This window comes from Protopterus annectens, chromosome 2.part2, assembly GCF_019279795.1.
Source record: "Protopterus annectens isolate FY-2018-M chromosome 2.part2, PAN1.0, whole genome shotgun sequence".
Classification (NCBI taxonomy): domain Eukaryota; kingdom Metazoa; phylum Chordata; order Ceratodontiformes; family Protopteridae; genus Protopterus; species Protopterus annectens.
Window position 1 is genome coordinate 1,119,311,335 of NC_056730.1, and position 20,273 is coordinate 1,119,331,607.

The window sequence follows — 20,273 nt, forward strand, 5'->3', positions numbered from 1 at the left end:
GATTTTTCTTGAAGAGTGGTAATGAGGAGCTTTGTTTGATATAGATAGGTAGTTTATTCCAGAGTATGGGAAGTCTCTGGGACAGGAATCTATCCCTCCGGCATGTTCTGTTTATTGTGGTGACAAGGTTTAGGTCCCTAGAGCGTGTAGCTCGGAGGGATTGGGATTTCTTTAAGTGGAGCATGTCCAACAGCTCTGGATTTGACATAGCTTTGTATGTTAGGCAGAAATCATCTCTGAGTAGGCGATATGCGACGAAGTAAAGCTGGAGTTTTTTGAGACAGTCTGCGTAGGGCATCTGTTTGAGGCTGGTAATCCTCTTTGTGAGGTATTTCTGCGGCCTTTCCAGTTGTTGTAGATGTCTTGTGAGGTACATACCAAAACGGGCGTTGTACTCTATAATGGGTCTAATGAGTGATGAGTAGAGGGGAACAGTGTCCTCTTTTTTTTCTGGATGAGAAACCTTTTGTGATGAGGTGTGCCACATAGAAGGATTTCCTGACTACTGTGGCAATGTGATTATCAAAGGAGAGAGTACTGTCCACCTGTGTCCCAAGGTCTCTTATCACACTTTCGGTGTTAAGTGTACTACCACCTATGTTGTAGTTCATGGGTACAGAGTTTTTACCAAAGAGGATGACAATGCACTTTTTGGCATTGAGCTTGAGGCCATGGCTTTGACACCAGGCATCTGTCTCAGTGAAGCCCTTTTGTAGGATGTCCACATCGTTAGGAGTTTTGATTATGGCTCCTAGTTTGCAGTCATCTGCGAACTTCATTAGCCAAAGACCTTCTTTGTTAGCCTGTAATTCAGAGAAGTAGATACCAAACAGGAGAGGACCCAGGACTGAACCCTGTGGTACTCCACTTGTCACTGGTCTGAAGTCGGATTTGGAGTCTGCTACTTTCACAGTGTGGGTTCTGTCAGTGAGCCAGTTGGCAACCCATCTTGTGACATAGGGATTTATACCTAGTTTAGTGAGTTTATCTATAATTCCAGAGTGGGAGATGGTGTCGAAAGCCTTGGCAAGATCAAGATAGGCTGTGTGAACCCACCTTACCCTTGTTTACGGCTTTGGTGACTGCTTCAAAGAAGTCTATCAGGTTTAGGAGACATGATCTGCCTTTTACAAACCCGAACTGGGTGGGATCCAGAGTTTGGAGATTACCAATGTCTTTGTTTATAAGTTCCATGTTGATAAGTTCCATGGCCTTGCAGACGAGGCTCGTCAGATTAATGTGTGACTGAGTCTTCCATCAGCTTCCTTACATGGTCATAGTCATGAGGCACTTTTTACTTGCACTCCTTTTCCGTAATCGCACTCACAGGAAATAGCTTTATGTATTCTCTTTTTTGTCTTGTACCAGCATATCATAAATATGCACTAACTTGTACAGAAACTGCAACGTAGTTGGTTCCTTACTGAAAGGAAATGTACTTCCATCAACTTCTCTTAGTTCATCTGTCATTCAGACCGTTCCACTGGTCCAAGTAAACATATATTCTCCCATAAAGGAAGATGCTGTCTGCTTGTTTTGTTTTTGCTTTTTTTAGCCACTCCACTCTACTACTAAAATAAATTTAATTCTCATCAGCCACAGACTACGAATTTTCACTGGTGTGCTGCTGGAAAATCTGTAATCTGTCTGTCTCTAGACATTCGCCTGACATAATTCCCATCTGTGACTCATCATGAGGAAGTGAAGGCACCCTCAAGAACGTTTTGTTTGCCTAATTATTTTTATGTGACACAATGTGGATCCCCTTTTTGGGGGTGGATTTGAGTAGCACTATTTGGAGCTGAGATCCAGTACCAGTTTTTCTGCTACCCTCCTGGAGACTACAGGGAATTTGTCATAGTCCTTAGAAACAGACTCCCGCTTTATTTGAGCCAGTTGAAGAATTAAAAATATTGAAAAAAATCAATCCATAACTTCCTGAAATGTACAGAATACATTTATTTATATTTATTACATGAAAAAAGTAGACAGAATGTGTGGCTAATATCAGTAAAACTAGCAGAGCAACTGCTAACAGTCCATCATTTATCCTGATGCAGGTCACCCACCTTCTTCCTGTAACTTCCCCTTTTGTTTCCTTTCTTGCACTCTGCTCATGCAGAAATGTTCATTTTAGTAATGACATCATGTTTCCAAGTTGGCATTCGCATCATGTTTCATGTTTGTGTTCTGTGTTGACAGCCACGTATTCAGACTTCTATGTCCAGTTTCAAATTCCATCTCGCCATTGCAAATGTGCTCCAGGCATATTTTCACTGTAGCTGCATCCTTAGAAAACAAACACTAAAGCAAACAGAGGGAGATAAGAGACGTTTGTAACATAGAAATTTACAGATATCTATTGTCCTTCCTGTTCCCTGCCTGACTTCAGCCTCTGCAATTCAGCTTTTTTTAGTCTCTCTTTTGCAGATATTTTCTCTACCTGTTTTTATTAATTTCCCTTTTAATTATGGATCATCCTACCACATTCATTGCAAGCTAAACAATGAGCTCCTTGCCTTTGAATGTAAGTGTCAAGTGTTGTTACCTGCAGAAAAAGTGTCTGTTGGATTTGTTTGGCTCTCATCTTAGATTCTGGTAAAATGCCTTTCTTTAACTGTGTCAGTTTTATTTTCCTGATACCAAGCCTATTTTTAGAAATATTCTTATGTCCATTTTTTATTTAACCCTTAATTCAGCAGGATGAAGCCCCTGTGCTGGATTAATGGTGCTTTATGCACCCTACCCCAACATTTTATCACAGTATTCATTTAATCCTCAAACACTTTCAAGATAGATAACTTCCAAATAGAATGTAATGTAACCTTTTTGCTTCCTCTCCCGTAAAAGGCCAAGGTTTGGTGGACCCATTAATCTGTTGGTTATAAGGGTTTCTCAACCATCTATGAATCCAATTTATTTAGGTATGAGAGTTAAACTCCCATCTGCAGAACCCCCTGTATTTGTCTACACACCTCAGTTATTTGTCCACACCTAACCCAAATTTGGATTCCCGTCTGTCATTGGCTGAATACTGTGTTTCAGCCACTTGCCTGCTGCCTTGCCACGCCTGCTAAGAACCACTGCATACTTTCCATGTTAGACTTTCACATAAAAACGTCAACATCATCCTCTCTAGGTGTTGCTTGGCAAAGTGGGAGGTGATTCTAGGAAGTATAATTTTGATCATCTTTTGGGAGAAAAGTAGAGCAGGCTACTGTTGTGGAACAGTAAGTCAGGTCAACAGGCTTAAACCACCATCCTTTTTTTTTTTTTTTTTTTAATTTTCGTCCTCATCAGTATTTAGCAAAGATCTCTCAGGTACTTTTCATGGAACCTCATATACTGATTGGTCCTGCAACAATAACTAGAATGAATGTTATTAAGTAAGTACTGAGGTCTGGAAATTAAATATTCCCTTTCCTTTTGCTCTTTAGCAGAATTCTGTATCTCAGTCTAGAGTTGATGGGGACCCCAAAATCCATGCTAGTCTTCTTTCCTATCTATGAAATTTTGCTAAAAATGATAACCCCATAGAATTTCATAAATTAGTAATGTATTTTAGGAAATTGGACAATCTTAATGGTATCTAGCTTTTGATCTGCAAATCAATAGTCAAGTAAGTACCTATGAATCCTGCAAAAAAATACAAATATCACATCAATGGATCTTTCTATACTGGAAAAGTTTATCTCCCTTTGAACAAGACCTAGTATTTGGAAATCATTTCAAAATAGCTCTTTCAGTGAGAGAATGTCCTTAAAGAGCAGTCCTTCCTTTATGCCAAACATAGTGACAGCAGTTTCCTTGTACCAGTCAATACAACTGTCAGTGTTCCACCTAAATTGTAAAAATGCTGGAGAACACTTGCTGCAAAGCATGAATCTTGCATTTCACATTCAGTTGAAATGTTTAGTAGAAGGGTTCACCTTTTCAAAAAAATCTGCTTTTTGTGTCATTCAGAGAGGAAGAGTGAACCCAGATATGAACAAACATATCTGATGTTTTGATTTCTGTTATGCCAAATGCAAAAGACCACTTCTGGTTCCTGTTAGAGTTGACTGTATTTAGAACAGGAGCTATCTGCATTATAGTTTAGAAATGTTCCCTCTCAGGATGGTCTGAAACCAGCACCATGGATTGCTGTGCATTCCTTAAAACATTGCAGGTTTAAAGCTCAGTCTTGAGGTAGGACAGCTTTGGGTATGTTTCTACTTTAAGGGGACTTGTAACTTTTCAACTTCCAGGGTGCCCCTTATACTGTTTATGATGCCCCTGAAAAATATTACATCTTACCGTTACTGTGCGATACTCACTGTAGCAGTAAATGTTTGAGACAGTTTATTTAGGTTATTTTTGTTATATTTACTACTGTCGTCATTGTTAATGTAGTGTACATAATCTTTACATGGGTAGATTAATAATTTTGTCTACGGTGAGCACATTTCTCCCTGCAGAGGTTTTTAGCCGTGAACTGAAGAGGGCACATGCCAGTGCTGGATTTGCATATGGGGACTTTAGGCCAGCTGTATCAGTACCGTCACTGGTATGAGATCAACATTAGCCTTTGGAATGAAAACCGCTATAAAAAATGCCTGGACCATTGCAGTTCAACTAATTGAATAAACTCAAATGTTATGATTTGCTGTAAGGTGATTTCTCTTCAATGATCAGTTGTTATGGTGATTATCTCACAACTGTGCTATTAACCTAGTCCATTTTCAAAATTAAACATATGGACATTTTATACAAATCCTTATTCAGAGTGTAGTACTTAACTGGTCATGGAGATGATATGCTAGTCTAGTCACTGCCTTCTTTAGTCACAAAGTCCTGGAACAAGTCATTCTTCGTGAATTCACTCATCACATGGCTGCCAACAACACAGCTACAGCAATGCAGCATGGTTTCAGAACTAGTTGCTGCACTCAAAACACCATTACTAAAATTCATAAAGGAAGTAGTCATAAGCTGTGACAGTAAGAAAGCAGCTACCATCCTTTTTGTAAAACATTGGGCATTGCATTTGATGCAGTATTACTGCTCCAGAGGCTAAAGGAATTAGGATGCAACAGCTCTGTTTTAGTCTGCTTTAAATTACACCTCAGCAATAGAAGCAATGTGTTTGTTGGTATAATGTTCTGACAGCTCTGTCACCCATACTAGAGCCCCAAAAGGATCAATCCTGGGTTCCATTCTTTTCCCCTTATTTGTCAAGAGTATGCCCCACCAAAGAACTTGAATCACTCTGTGCAGTATGCTGATTACTGTGATTGTCTACAGTGCAGACAGTGTCCGTGAACATAAAGATGGCATGTAAGTAGCTCTCACTACATTACAAACTGGACTTGGTGAAAACTGCATAATCCTAAATGAAAAGAAAAAAACAAGATAATACTCTTCAACAGTAACAATAATGAACATAAAACATTTCTCTTGCTGGATCCACCTCTGAAATTGAAGTTGTACAACACTGAAAGTATTTTGGAATACCTGTTAGTAGTAATCTCTCATTTGAGCAGTACAGTAGGAATATGACAGCAGAACAGATTGGAGCGCTAAACAGGCTAAGCACAGCCTACAGCAAGCAAGAAGGTAGCTGCAGCATTACTGTAGCCTAGCCTAAACTGTTGTATGCAGAAGAAAATACTGGTACTAGGCACAAGGAACCAAACGATGAACCACACTTTAGCGTACATTTTATTTTGACTGCTTTTGTCCTAAGACTTTTTCAGAATAGAATGCTTCACATAAAAACACAACCTTCTTATGTAATACTATCAATTAACTCATCATATTAAGCAATTAATCAATTGTAATTTAAAATCACAGCATGAAACCTTCTCCTAAAACCTTTTATAGCATTACTTGTTCACATATAATTTTCTGTTTTTTAAAAAACATTTAATGTTGATAACCTCGTTCAACCCAGGTGTCGTGTCTGCCTGAAGTTTAACTTGCCAACTAGTTTCCCTCTGTTATAAAAAGTTTTTGAAATCGCCCCCTCTTGCATCTAATTTAACTATTTCTAAGACTGAAAAAAGAAACTTTTTGTATGTCTCACACTCTACCGTATGTCTGTATAAAGAACTTTTTTCATCTCTATTTTTTATATTATAATGTTCTCTTACCCTTTCATAAGATAAAAAATAGTGATGAAAGAAGTCTTAGGATGAAAGCCGTAAAAATAAAGTGTACGCTAAAGTGTGGTTCATTGTTTGGTTCCTTGTGCCTATTACCAGTATTTTGCTCTGCTTAGTAGTGTTTATACTGGTGGAAATTTTTTTGTGTGGTAAACTGTTGTATGGTATTGCTGCCATGAGAATCCTAAACAAGAACTTAACCAATTTACTTGCTACAACCTATTGCAACATATTAAAAGTCAAAACATGCAAGCTGTCTTACTAATGCAGCTGCCTTAGCTTACAAACCCACCACTGGCTGTGTAATATGAAAACAAAGTTAAGTACATGAAGCTAACAGTAGTTTATACACTATTTTGTATCCTGACCACACACCCATACTAAACTGGTATAATCCAACAAGACAAGTATGTTCATACAACTTCCTGCAAAATATAAAACCAACACCAAGTATAATGACAGAATCTGAAGTTCATATTGAAAGAAACAGTAGAATGGTTTATCATACTGCCTGCGAGCAGTCCAAGATGGCATCTGTAAGTACTAGTGCAATGTATTTCTCTCCAATACAGTAATGTGTGCATATCACAGTATCACTGCATTTTCTTACCTTCTTATTTCATGCACATAGCATACTGGCAAACCTTTGTAAGTGCCTGCTACTTGAGTAACTAAATTTGATGTACATATCTGCAGAGCTAAATACTAAGTCACTTACACGTCTTTGATTTGTGGTTCATGTGCAAGGTACATAATGTTAATGCCTACACTCTTGCACGAATATATTGGTTTAAGGGAGGTCTCACTTTTTCACAAGCTGCATTGTTGAGTTACTCGTGTGCTACTTATACAGTATACTAATTAAACAATATGATGCATTTATCTACTAAAATAATATGCAATTCTTAAGTTGTATATTTATTTTATTAACATTTTAATGTAAAGTTTCATTTCTAAGGACATTTCTGCAGTGTGTTATATTACAGGTTTATAGTTTCATTGGGGATTATTAGGCTAATGTCTCAAGAGCCCTTACAATCCATTATTATCTGATTTTCGATCCCTAAGGGCTACAGGGTGGCTTAGATTTGTGCCTATGCCTCTGAGTATTTTACAGACTACTCTTGTTCATAAAGGACATGGGCACCACCCCCAGGAGTGAATTTACAATTCACCATCCATTGATCCAAACTGCATTTCAAGGGCAGGTAAAGGCTCTGCTTTACGTGAACAGGAATCCTGTTCCAGCCAAGGGGTAATTTCTGAGAGATATATCTGTCTCTCCAGCATGATTTCTTCATGTCACAGACCAGATTTAGCTCCTTAGATCAGGTGGCATTCGTGTAGTTTGTCTTTCAGTTGTGCAACAATTGTGCTGTATTTGAGCGCCTTGTAGGTTAGGCATAGATTACCCCTTAACAGTCGGTAGCAGACAGAGTAAAGGGATAGGCGTTTTAATCAATCTGTAAAGGACATGTAGTTTACAGTATGCATTTATTTATTTAAAGGAACCTGTCTGGCTGCTCAGCTGCTGAAAGTGCCTGGTCAAGTACATGCTTAAAGGCGCATTGTACTTGATTATTGGTCTGATGAGGGCAGAGTACAGTGGGACTATAAGTTCCTTGGATCTGGATTCCATCCCTTTACCTATAAGCTGTGCCACATAGAAGGACTTCTTCACCACTGTGGACACAAGGCGGTCAAAGTTCAGGGTACTGTCTATCTGTGTAACTAGATCTCTCACGTCAGAGACCACTCTTAGGGCTGTGCTATCAATGTTGTAATTTGTAGGGGTATTAGGACTACCCAAAGGATATGATTATGTATTTTTTTTTTTTGCATTTAGTTTTAGGCCATGGCACTGGCACCAATCGTTTGTCTAAGTCAGACCCTTTTGAAGGATATCTACATCACTGGGGGGATTCAGTAATTGCCCCCATCTTGCAGTTTTCAGCAAACTTAGTCAGCCAAAGGCTTTCTACATTAGCTTTGACCTTAGAGAAGTATATTCCCAACAGGAGAAGTTCCAACTTAGAGCCCTGTGGTAAACCACTAGTAACTGGCCTCTTGTTGGACCTGGAGTCTCCCACTCTAACAACATGTGTCATGTCCATGAGCTATTTAGCTATCCATCTGGTGACATGGAGATTTGTACCCAGGCATTACCAGACCATGTCAAATCAAAGCTTTTGGATGTAACAACCAGCGAGGCACAGATGCAACCACCACCACTACAAAAACTCTCATTCAGTGACTTGGTGGCACCGCCACCAGGAACAACTAGACAAGCACCACTAGGTGGGTGCTAACCTTATTTTCAAGAACTGGAACTGGCATTGCATCACAAAAGAAAAAATGGATTTTGCAAACATAGATAAGGTTACAGGTTCCATATACTCAAACTAAAAAGAATGCCAGGGAATGCCCTCCTTGCCTAACCTAAAGGCTGAAAATAAAAAGCAAATAAGAATGAGAGCTGTGGAAAACTGAGGAACCTGGAAAGACCACCAAAAGGTCCAAACTCTTCTACTTCTTCAGAAAGAACCTGAAGAAAAGAAAGGAATGGGAGGCCTATTCTAAATTCTGGACCTCCTCATTTATCCACATTCCAATGCAATTCAAAAATCAAAATTTTGGCACTGGGCAAGGAGTCTTGGCTGGCTTCTCAGTCCTAGATCTGCTCATAACTCTAAGATACGTCCCCATAAGACCAATTGCAAGATATAACAGATCTTTTCATGCAGGATTCCTATCATTTCTTGCAGGGATCTTGCCATTATCAATTCTCAGCACCAATTTCCAGAGTGTTCACGAAATGCCTGGCATCAGTAATCGCTGGCATCACTAAGGGCTACCATATCTATCTTCACTGGGACTGCCTGATACAAGCGGACAACAAAATAAAAAAGAGTACAAAGCCACTAGGTCAAATACCTGCTGCAAGCCTGGGTCAAGAAGTCAATATACCTGCTGCAAGCCCTGGGATATACACCACTTAATATTAAAAAGCACTCACAGGGCCAAATCAAATGCAACTTTAATGGCTGCAGAAAAAAAGACAAAGAGCAGCTACCTCTCTACAGGCATTAGACAAGCTTCCTCTACTGCAAGAAAAGTGCTGCAAGCTCTGCTCTAATCATGGCATCCTGCATATGCAAGCTACAGGTCATGGCATGCTGCATAAAAGAACCTGCTAATGAACAACTAAAAATGCCAACCAAAAATTACACAGCCTAGAAACCAAAATTCCTCCATTCCCCTCCTAGAAAAAAAAATTCCTAGTCAGGGCTGCCTGCCAAAGATCAAAAAACAAACCATCACGACGCATGCCTCAGCCCTCGGTTGGGGCCACATGCTGAGACTCAGACCTCGGTTGGGGCTGGACAGGTGCATCAGAACCGCACGTTGGGATAAACATGCTGGACAGGCACATGATGGCAAATGTAAACAAAAAAATCAAGACCTGCAGGGCATGAAGGCAGTCAAAGAGAACAGACAAGGAGGTCATCAACAACACAGACAAACAACTCCACAACACCACAGGAGAGCACAACAGGACACAAACACAGGATGGCTCACTCATCCTAGGCACAACGGCTCTGGGAGCTGATCACTCTAGTGGCACTGAACTAAACCACAGGGTAAGTACTCTATTGGCAAACCGCAGTTAAGCAAGCACTATCTACCAAACAGATCAAACAGAAGCAGAGAGATATCAAAGAACTACCAACCACACATCACCACACATGCCCATCTTGTTTGCATCCCCTCCAAATTCTGACAAAAGGACATTCCCACTTGGGACTTAAAGAAATCCTCACTCATTTGGTGGTTGGAAAATTCTGCACAACGGCCCACTCACTTTCACTTGCAACACAGGTGGAACTTCTATTGAATCACCAGGTCTTTCTGAAGAGGAAAAATGAACATCCATTCAAGACACAACATTCTTCAAAAGACATTCTGGAACATCATTGAGAACATGATAGCTCTGACTGGAACTACTAAAACACATATGGGATCCCATTAAATCCATCACAACACACTGATCACGAACCAGCCAACTGCATGCACTTCTGCAGTTACAATCCAAACCCAACAATGACAACAATTAACCCCCAAAGAATTAAGGGTTAAATCAAACATGACAATTTACAACCCAAGAAAATTATAAGAAAATTGGAAACCATAAGGACTTGGTACAAGCAAGGGGCAAAAAGCAAGCAGCAAAAGAGCCAACATAAACAGTACTGTACTGAGTTGTTTCCATACAGGCCTGTCCAGCTATCCCATCCTGATACATGCCTCATCCTCAGCTCTTCCAGCAGGGCCTCATACTCTCCTCTTCTGTCCTTCTCATCACTCAGACACACAGAGCTACAGTTAAAATTAAAACTTGAAACCACCATCCACTCCAAAGGACTTCTTGAACCTTTGAACTTGAATGAACAACAAAATAACAAACCAATCAGCAAAGGAGCATTCCTGTGTCTTAGAAATGCATGAACTGCCCCTGCAGACAGCAGCAGCAACACTTCCAACTCTTCCTTCTCTGGAATCAAGATACAGTCTTCATCCTGGCTCTTCAGAATAATCTGAGTGGTGGTACCATTAATGAAAACATTGGTCAGAGTTTTCAGAGTTTATTCCATCAGATTGAGCAGGCATGACTTGCCCTTTAGAAAGCCAAACTGGATTGGGTTCAGTGTTTGGAGGTTTCCTATATTGTTATTTATCAGGTCCTTGATTATTCTTTCCATGGCCTTGCATATAGGACTACCCAATCTTATGGGTCTGTAATTTCCTGCATCTGTTGAGGGTCACCCTTTATGCAGAGGGATGACTGTTGCTGTCCTCCATTGCACAAGGAGAAAGCGAGTCTGGAGGCTGTGGTTAAGTAGACATCCTAGTGGGCCTAATAGGCCCTGACAGTGTCCCAGATTGCTTCTTAAATAATTGAAACAGGACCTGTCAAAGATATATTTTAGCTTTAGAGAATACAGTGGAACCCTGTTCTTTTGTGTTGACTGATGGAGGGTACTTCTTGAGAGGGATATTGGAGGTGATGGGGAGGTGAAATCTGAGCTGAATTTATTGGTCGGCAGATTTTCTACATCTTCTGGTTGGGTGTAGGTGATGCCGTCTACAACTAACTCCACACATTGTTGGGTATTCCGCTTAAGACTGTGGACATAACTGAAAAATGGCTTTTAGTTATCCTTAGGTTGAGAGGCTATTTTTGCCTGAAAATTCACTTGAAGATTAAACTAGTCCCCCTGACTTGCTTATTTAGACTGTTGAGGGAGTTTTTGCTCAGTTGTGCACACTCACTCTTGGTTTTAGACAGGATTTTCTTTCTTTTGTTACACACATGGTCCACCAGAGTAGCTTGTTTGTGTGGTTTGTCCTAGGCTTATTTCAGTCTGGTACTGCCATTTCAGTGCAGTTGTTCATGGCTTTTGTGTACACCTGCGTATAGGTTTCTGGGTTTGGGGGAGCTTGGAAGTTAGCTGTGCCATTGCTTAATAGGAGGTAGTTTAAAAGTTCTTAAAGTTTTTGGGGTTAGGTGGGGTTCTAATTTTATACTTATTTCAAAGGCGACCACTTTGTGATCTGATCTAAATAGTGAGGACATTACACTTGGGGGGTGGGGATGCAACTCTCTCCCATATCTGTGAGCACAAGGCCTGGGATATTTGTACCCCTAATGGAAGTGCTGACTAACTGCTGCAGGGCATTTGCATTGACAAAGTCTAGAAATCTTTGAGCCTACATGTTAGCGGTAGTGTATGCTTCCCAGTTAATGGAGGATTAGCTGAAATCACCCATGAGTGTGGTATTGGGCTGAATGGTAAGTGATTCTAGTAAATTCGGGTATGAGATGCGGTTTTCCTGGTTCATGGTGGGGACCCATAGCTAACAAGGATATGGTAAAATTTATAGGTTCATAGGACGATACTAGGCTACTTGCTTAGAGGCCCTTATAAGCCTTGCCAAGAATTTCACCTACGTTCCCACAAAGTCAGCACCTGTTTTCCCTGTCCACCAGGGACACAGGTGGGATCCCAGGGGTATATTTTCTGTTTCCCATCCAGTCATCCATGTTCCTCTTAAAGAGGGCTAGTGAGGTACTCTGCTTGATATGAAGAGGGAATTCTATTCCACAAATGGGGGAGCCATTGGGACACAAATCTATCCCACCAACAAGTAATATTAATGTCACAGACCAGGTTGAGGCCTTGCATGTGGGTTGCGTAAGTGGAGTTTGACTTACGGTTATGCATCAACTCCATCAAGGCTGAGTCTGAGACGGCCTTGTATGCCAGACACAGGTCACCTCTGAGCAGTCTGTACGAGACTGAGTAGATGGATAAGGCTTTTAGCCTATCTGTATAGGATAGGTGTTTGCGACCCTGGATTTTCTTGGTCAAGGACCTCTGTCTCTCTCCAACTGCTGTATGTGCTTGGCAAGGTACATGATGAAGGTGGCATTGTACTCAGTAATGGGTCTGATAAGAGAAGAGTACAGGGATGTTATGACCTTGTTCCTAAATAAAATGCCCTCACTTATGAGGTGGGCCATGTAGAAAGCCTTCCGCACAACAAAGGCAACATGGTGGTCAAAAGTCAGGTTGCTATCAACCTGAGTGCCCAAGTCCTTCACTACTGATTGAATGCTTAGTACATTGTTATTAATGTGATAATTAGTGGGGACGCCATTTTTCCCAAAGGGGATAATGATGGATTTCTTGGCATTCATTTTGAGGCCATGCTATTGGCATCAGTCATTAGTTTGGGTAAGGCCCTCCTGGAGGATGTTCACATCACTAGGGGAATTTATGACAGTGCCCAGCTTGCAGTCATCTGTTAACTTGGTCAGCCACAGACCACTGGTTTTGGCTTGCACTTCAGAAAAGTATATCCCAAACAGTAAAGGCCCAAAGACCGATCCTTGGGGTATGCTGCTGGTTACATGTCTACTACTAGAGGTGGCTTCCCCTATTTTGACTGAGTGGGTTCTATCAGTGAGTCAGTTAGTTACCCATCTGGTAACATATCGGTTGATGCCTAGCTGGGAGAGTTTATCTATTATGCCTGAGTAAGGAATAGTGCCAAAGGCTTTGACTAGGTCAAGATAGGTGGTGTGCACAGTCTTCCCTTCATCCATGGCTTTGGTGACTGTTTAGAAGAAAGTGACCAAGTTTAACAGGCGTAATCTCCCTTTGACAAAACCAAACTGTGTGGGATCAAGCATTTGGAGGTCACCAATGTCCTTGTTTATATGGTCCATGATAATGCATTCCATGGCCTTGCACAGGCCAGTTAGGCTGATGGGCATATAATTGCCTAGGTCAGTGGATTATTCCTATGGTTATTTGGACATGGAGTAGCTCAAGCATGTCATATTTTTTTACCAGTCTTGAGGTGTGCTTATCCTTTATTATGATTTAATTATGTATACCTGTTGTCTTTTCATGTGCAGTGGGTAGTCAGAACATGAACATGTGAAAGACATTGTAGCCTTGCAATGCCAGAGGGCTTTCTATGCTTTTGAACCATGTCTCAGTAACTGTACAGATGTCTGCATTCCCCAGGGTGAGGAGTGCTTCCAGAGAGGAGTTTTTGTTGAGACTCCCAGCATTGAGGAGTAATGCAGCTTATCATGAGTACATTTTGCTATGTTGGAAGGATTGTCAGTTTGGCAATACCAAAAAACGGAAGTATGGGGTGGATAATGTTTTAGCCAATATCAGGAAGCCTAGTAGCAACAGATGAAGACCATCCCTGGCAAAGCAGCATGGCCTGTCAATCATGTTCTCAGAGGCTGACAAATATTGGACACCTTTGGAATGACACCAGTAGGTAAGCCAATTACTAAAGTCAGTTGTTTTCTGTTGGTATTGTGGCATCTTCCTTGGACACGGTAGAATGCTGATGCTAGGTCATACCTACCCGTGACATGTATTCTGAGAGCTCAATCATGCTTCTCTTTATGTTGTCCAGGGAGGTATGTCTCAGGTCATTTATGCCCACATGGACTATGACTGAGTCGTACTGGTGCTTGGGGTTTACTGACCTGAGTGCTTGCATGATCTGGCAAATCCTGGCCCATAACAGACAACTAACTGTAACCTTTATCCAGCCTGGTGAGAGAGACATCAGTGTGTCTCACAATGGAGCCTCCTATGACCAAAATATTGGGTTGTATGGTGTTACACCTCATGGGCTTGGTAGTTGCAACACTATGCAGTGTAGATGTTCATCGTGTTACACTGCTGTAGTCATTATACTTGGGTTATCCTGCCGTCAGGCGGTCCCGCAGTCGGCCAGAGTTCCAAAGTCTTGGTCCGGCATCGGTTGCTGTCGCTTCTTCCCTGACATCAGTGCGCCAGGGGTATATAAGATGCATCCGATGCCATTTTCTTCAGTCTTTCTTGCCGCGAGTTGCCCGAAGCAGAAGCAGTTCGCAAGTGCCGATCGGCCGACTCCTGAGATTTTCAAAGTTGAATTTCAGATCCGAAGTCTTCAATAAAGCTAAGTACCCCGTTGGGGAAACTGTTTTCCTGCCTCAGACCAATGTCAGAAAAAATTAATAATTGTATTTCTTGTGGGAAGCAAATACCTCATAAGGACTTCCACTCTTACTGTATTCCATGCCTAGGTCCTGATCACGACGTCACTAGTTGTCGGTTTTGTGCTAGATTTAACAAATGCACTATAAAAAGACGTTTTGATTTTGCTTTGCACTACTTTGGCCGAAGGTTCAGTTATACTATGCCGATGGATCAACCGCCGACCGCAATTCCAAAAAAACACAAAGACAAGGATAAAGATGGGCATCCAAGGTCCAAAACTGACGAAACCTCTTCTAGGTCAGTCACCAGTTCTCAGTGCTTTCACAGCCCCTGACACCCGCTACATCAGAGCCACAGGCCACCTCCGACTCCAACGTGGAGACAACTAGGCCTCTGGAAACTCAAGGTATTGGGCCTACGGAAACTATTCCCTCAGATGGGTCCGGAGCCGCTGAGCAGGCATCGGCTTCTGAGGGTGTTTTCAGACCTTCACAACTTACCATTAAAGCAACAGCCAAGACAAAAGTACCATTAAAGACAAAGAAGCAAGTACAGCATTCTCCTTGACAGTCCTCCATGCCTAAGAAACAGATGCTTAAAATGGCCGAAGACCTCATTACTCTAATCAGGGGTTCCCATCCCCTTCCTGAGAAAAGGCCTAGGCAGGAAACAGACTTATGATTCCTCTGATTCCTCTTCAGACCAGGGATACTCTCCACCCCCTATGAGGACTCTGATGCTGAAGAATCTATCCCTTCAGTCGCTCCTCCTGAGGATTACTCTTTTGGGGAAACTTTACATACCATGAGGGTGCATTTCCATTGGGAAAGTCAGGATTATTCAGAATCCAAGAAAAGGCTCAGGGATTTCCTTTTATTGCCTCAGCACAGGCCCCTGGCTATTCCGCCTGTGCTAGATATTGTGGATGATGTGTTCTCTGAATCCAACTTATCTCCTGATTCTTTTCCCCCTGCACCAGCCAAGCCAGATAGGTATTATAGAGTCCCTGACTCTCACAAGTTTCTTTATAAAAACCCTTCTGCTGATCCAGAAACTATTTCCCAGGGTCCAAAAGGGGTTAAGGCTTCCATTGCAAAAAACCCAGTACCCTCTGACAGAGATTCCAGAGCTTTGGATAGATGGGGGAAGAAAGTTTACACTTCTGCAACTTTAGCAGTAAGGGCTTTAAATTGCCAGTTTCACATGTTTAAGTACCAACAATACTTAACGGCTCAGTTAAAACAGAAAATGCTTGCTAGCTCAGAAGCTCCCGACTGTAAAGAAATGCAGGATTTATTGCATGCAGTTGAATAGGTGGGAAAACATTCTCTGCAATGTGGTTTTGATTCCTTAGAGGCCTCTTGTAGAGCCGCAGTTACAGGTTCTGTGATTCGAAGACATGCTTGATTAAAAGAACAGAGTTTACCTGATCATGTTAAGGCAAAATTATTGGATGCTCCTTTACAGCATGATACCATGTTTGGTGTTAAGGCAGAAGAGGTGTTAAAGAAAATGGAGGATAAAGCTAAATCTATGCAAACAGTCAAGGATTTCTTACAGGTACAGCCACCTCGATTTAGCAGAAATTGGCCAACAAAGAATTGGTCCTTTCCAGTGTCAGGCCACAGAGAGGCAGATACAGACGCCCAAGAGGCAGATCTCAACCCCAAGGCTCTAACAGACAAAGACATTGGGGCACCTCAACCCTAAAAGGAGATGAGGACAAGTCTCTACTGTACAGGAAACAGTCCCAATTACTTCCCCCTTCGTACACCAAGCACCTCCCTTTTGGTGGCCCCCTTAGGGGGAAAACTAGCACTTTTTTCTCAAAACTGGCAAAGAATCACCCAAGACAAATGGGTTCTGAATATTGTGTCTCAAGGTTACAGGTTCCACTTTTATACTTTACCAAGGCTAAAAGGAATGCCAGACCTGCCACAAAATCAATGGGCAGAGGCACAAAATCAAATTTCAGCCCTCATGGACATGAGAGCTATTCAAAAAGTACCACAACAGGAACAAGGACAAGGATTTTACTCAAGACTCTTCCTGGTCCCCAGAAAGGACAAGGCCTGGAGGCCCATACGCTACCTTTCAATTCTAAATACTTACGTGGATATTCCGAAATTCAAAATGTTGACATTACAGCAGCTTCTACCCATGCTGGGCAAGAAGGCTTGGCTTGTTACTCTGGACCTCAAAGAGGCATACCTGCATGTCCCTATCAGACAAAATTGCAGAAGATACCTCAGATTCAAAGCTGGTACAATGCACTACCAATTCTCTGCACTGCCCTTTGGCTTATCTGCTGCGCCCAGGGTCTTTACAAAGTGCCTGGCACCAGTAATTGCATTTTGCAGACAAAAAAGAAATGAAATATATCCATACCTGGACGACTGGCTCATTCAAGCAGAGACAAAGGACATTCTTCTACAGCATCTGGCATTTGTAAAAAGGTTGCTAATTTCTCTAGGGTACACAGTAAATGAAAAGAAGTCAAAACTAGTGCCCTCACAACAGATTATATTCCTGGGTGCCAGCTTAAATACAACGGCCCAGATGGCTTATCTCACGCCAGACAAACAAATTCACCTAACTCAATATTTTCAGTCACTGGCAAAAAAGTCCCATCTCCCTGCAAGAAAAATTCTGCAGACCCTGGGATTCATGGCATCCTGCATACTACTAATACCATATGGAAGACTGCATATGAGGAAATTACAATGGTACCTAAAAAGTGTTTGGACTAAACACTCTCACAGTTTAGAAGCAGTAACACCAATGATTCCCTGCCTACAACAGGAGTTTCGATGGTGGGCGCAGGCATGTCACCTAAACAAGGGTCAGCCTTTTACCCTACCCACAGCCAGGCAGACTCTTAACAACAGATTCTTCGGATTACGCCTGGGGAGCACACATGGCAGGAAAATGCATTCAGGGCAGGTGGACCACAGACCAGATGCATCTTCACATCAATAAAAAAGGGATGTTGGCTGTTCAAAATGCCCTAACAGCTTTCAAGGCCCTTCTGCATCCAGGACAATTATTATTAGACAGACACCACCACAGTAATGTGGTACATAAGCAAGCAAGTGGGCACTCATTCTTATCCCCTATGCAGGAAAGCCATGACCTTGTGGAACACAGCTCTAATGTATCAAGTTCATCTGCAAGCACAATTCCTGCCAGGAAAGAAAAATACTCTGGCAGACGATCTAAGCAGAAATATCATGGACCCTAACGAATGGAAATTGAATCTACAAATCTTCAGCATGGTAACGCAAAAATGGGGATGCCCAAACATAGATCTTTTTGCCTCCCCACTGAATTGCCAACTACAAAAATTCTGCTCAAGGACTTATCACACACAAGCATGGAAAGTGGATGCTCTCTCGTTCAGCTGGAAAAGCCTAAATGTTTATGCCTTCCCACCACTGCCTCTCCTTTCAAAGGTACTCCTAACAGCCAGACAAGAAAAAACACAGATGATCCTGATTGCTCCAGACTGGCCACGCCAGCACTGGTACCCAATCTTAAAGAACTTAGCTCAAGGCCCACCATGGATTTTGCCTCAGATTCCACACCTTCTGACTCAACAAAACAATCAGATTCTGCACGGTCAGCTCAAAACCCTAAACCTGGCTGCATGGCAGATTCATTAGTCAAACAGGCAACACCTCTCTCTAAAGCTGTTATGGATGTCATTTTGGAGGCCAGGAGGCCTAGCACCAGGAAAGCTTACTCAGAAAAATAGAAGAGATTCTGCGCCTGGAACCAGGCTCAAAGCCTTGACCCTCTTGTTCCAAACATTCCTCAGATTTTACAATACTTAACTGAGATGCTGGACAAAGGCCTATCCTTCTCATCAGTTAAGATCCACGCATCTGCCATTTCAGCACATTACAGCACGGATCCTTTTTTATTCTCTCATCCCTTGCTAAAGCAGTACCTCAGGGGGGCTAAAAACATAAGACCACCCCGGAGAGCACCAACACCACCTTGGGACCTCAATTTCGTTTTGGAAAAACTGACCCTGCCACCTTTTGAGCCAGCCAATACAGCCGATCTAAAATTTTTATCATGGAAAATAGCTCTGCTCCTGGCAGTAACTTCAGCATGAAGAGTCTCAGAGCTACAGGCATTAATGGCAGTGGAACCTTTTATAATTTTTCATCAGGACAGGGTTTCTTTAAGGGCATACCCTACCTTTATGCCAAAGATGGTATCTAGTGTGGCTCTTAACCAAACCATCCACTTGCCAACTTTTTATCCAAACCCCCAGAATAAAGGGGAGAAACTTCTGCACTCTTTGGACATACACAGGTAGCTACGCTTCTACTTGGACAAAACAAAAGCTTTCAGGAAAACTGAGCAACTGTTTGTAGCATATGCTGCAGGATCACAGGGCAAGGCTATCTCAAAGCAGACTATATCCAAATGGATAGGACACTGTATTCATTACTGCTACACACAGCATGGAAAATCAGTCCCTAATAACATTAGGCCACATTCCACCAGGGCAACAGCCACTTCAACAGCCTTTCTCAGAGGAGTACCTACCAAGGAAACTTTGGAGGCTGCAACTTGGAGTTCAGTGCACACCTTTACCAAGCATTACCACTTGTCTCTTTACTCTAAATCCAGAGCAGGATTTGCCACTGTAGTTCTGCAGGGCCTCATAGCCAATCCTAACTCTTTATAGACCAGCCACCCAACCTTAGCTTTGGGATTCTACCCAAGTGTAATGACTGCAGCAATGTAACACGATAAACAGAATACAGTTTTGTACCTAGCATAAATGTAGATGTTCGAGTGTTCACACTGCTGCAGTCCAGGTTACCCTCCCTCCATCCCCTCTGAACTAGCCGGACTTATCTATACTTTTCTATCCTTTACAACCTTTGGGGTGTATTTGCTTGTAACTGAAGGTATTGTTTTTATTTTATATGTACATTTTTTATTAGCAATATGTATTGCCTACCTTCTTGGGGGCACCTGACATCTGTGGCAAGAAAAACTGAAGATGATGACGTCTGATGCATCTTATATACCCATGGCGCACTGATGTCAGGGAAGAAGCAACAGCAATCGACGCCGGACCAAGACTTTGGAACTCTGGCCGACTGCAGGACCGCCTGACGGCAGGATAACCCAAGTGTAATGACTGCAGCAGTGTGAACACTTGAACATCTACATTTATGGTAAAAAATTGTACTTTTTATGTGTTGGGGTGGGAGGAGTTTGTGTGCATAGGGAGCTTCTGAGAACTGCAGATGGGAGGCTTTTAAGGTTTGGGTAAATTACATGCGAGCACCTCTATGTGGTCCTTAGTAGGTGCGATGAGTGATGTGCGTGTGCATGTATGACTGACAACCTGTCTGACATTTTTTTGTCTGTGTGTGTGTGTCTTGCCTCCTGTGACTGTGTAACTACATCTCTCATTTACTGTATTCATTTGTTTCAGAATTAAGGGGTCATCACTGAACATGAGGCAATTGCTACATTGCCTCAAGATGCCCATGTGCATCAAGCTAGATACATAATAACAGGAACA

At 42.0% G+C, this 20,273-nt stretch overlaps 1 protein-coding gene across 3 annotated transcripts in view; it reads left to right on the top strand.

The window, feature by feature from the left end:
* The window catches only part of TJP2 (tight junction protein 2), a 2,224,967-nt gene that overhangs the window by 2,179,788 nt on the left and 24,906 nt on the right, over positions 1-20,273 (top strand). The window lies entirely within an intron of this gene.